The sequence below is a fragment of the Sycon ciliatum genome, chromosome 3, assembly GCF_964019385.1.
Source record: "Sycon ciliatum chromosome 3, ocSycCili1.1, whole genome shotgun sequence".
Taxonomy (NCBI): domain Eukaryota; kingdom Metazoa; phylum Porifera; class Calcarea; order Leucosolenida; family Sycettidae; genus Sycon; species Sycon ciliatum.
This window is the reverse complement of record NC_088645.1, coordinates 38,471,909-38,473,734: the sequence shown is the minus strand read 5'-3', so window position 1 is coordinate 38,473,734 and position 1,826 is coordinate 38,471,909.

The window sequence follows — 1,826 nt, the reverse complement described above, 5'->3', positions numbered from 1 at the left end:
CTCCGTTCCGAGATACCATCTGGGACAATGACTAAATGAAGGGAGAAACAATAGACGAAGAAGCTAGGTGCAACACAGCAGGAGAAGAAAGTCACATCTTGCGGGACAATGCATCGGCGTTGCCATTGAGAGCGCCAGGCCGGTGCACAACGGTGAAAGCAAATGGCTGCAGAGCAATGGCCCATCGGGCCACCCGAGCATTGCCACTATGATGCTGAGCAATCCATTGAAGAGGGCGGTGGTCGGTAATCAAGGGGAAGCGTCTGGCGAGGAGATATGGAGCGAATTTGAGAATGGCCTACTTGAGGGCGAGACACTCCTTCTCGATGGTGGCATAACGGCGTTAACGGTCGAGGAGCTTGCGACTGGCATATGCTACGGGGTGTTCGGTGCCCTGGGCATCACGCTGGGTCAGGACAGCGCCCAAACCAACATCGGACGCGTCCGTGTGTAGGTAGAACCCCGCAGCAAAGTTCGGCGCAACAATGACCGGGTCGGAGACAAGGAGGCCTTTCAATTGAACGAAGGCCTGTGCAGCTGAGGTCGTCCAGTGGAGGGTGTTGGGGTGGCTTTTCGACGTCATGGCTACCAAGGGCTCCGCGATGGTTGAAAAGTGAGGAATGAGACCACGATAGTAGCTGCACAACCCCAGGAAGGAACGCAGGGCCTTCTTGGTCGTGGGCTGTCGCCAATCGTCGATGGCTTGCAACTTGCCAGGGTCCGCACGCACCCGACCATGACCAATCACATGGCCAAGGAAGGGAGTTTCAACCAGATCTGGCCGCTTATGCCGACGACACAACGCTGTTTCAGTGCCTGTCCACCATGGATACCATTGACCACAGCTCGACAATCCTGCAAAATGCTCTCGATGCCCTTGTGGATTGGGGCACCAGCTGGAGAATTGCGTTCGAGCCAGCCAAGTCCCAGGCCATGACTATTGACCATCACCGCCCCGCCTGGGACCTCCCAGCAGTACAGTTTGCGGGTGTCCCCCTGAATGGAGAGAGTAACCTCAAGCTTCTTGGGGTAACCTTGGACAGCCAACTTTCCCACCGCAACCACCTCCGTACCATCGCCATCAGAGCACGCCAGCGTCTCGGGCTCCTGCGGAAGGCCTCGCCGCTCCTGGATTCTCGCAGCCGAGCTACAGTGTACCATGGGTTTGTACGCCCAGTAATGGAGTACTGCCCATTGGTCTGGATGGGCGCAGCAGATTGTCACTTGCAGCGACTTGACCAGACGCAGCGCTCAGCCCTCCACTTGATTGGCCCCGGCGCAATGCTGCAAAGCCTGTCTATCCGGCGCATGGTATCTGCGTGTACCTACATTTACAAGCTACTGTGCTCCAATCCTACCAGCCCACTTCGTCAGCTCTTGCCTCCCTCTCAAGCCCCCCGACCAGCCCATGTTCGACCCACTCGTCTCTCTCTCGTCCGTTTCGACATGCATAACTACCAGCTTGAGACAGGGCTACCTGTCAATAGCTGGGAAAGTTGCCGTAGAGCTTTCCCCGCCTGTGCTGTCCCTGTATGGAATGCCCTGCCACCCGCCGTCTTTAGCCAGCCACCTGACCGGAAACGGCTGCAAAGTTTCAAAGTGTCTGTCTTCCGGCACCTCCGTGCCCAGCAATGGCACTGGGCCACTGACACTTTGTAAGATGTATGCACATCTGCCCACACACTGCTACATATTGCCATACGCCTCGTGCCCTGCTTACTCTTTTCTCTGGATCTAAATGTGCACCCCTTACGCATTATATAATTATACTTTATTTAGTTCGCTCCCCTCTCTTGCCCCCAACCCTCCCCGCTCGCGCTCTCTCT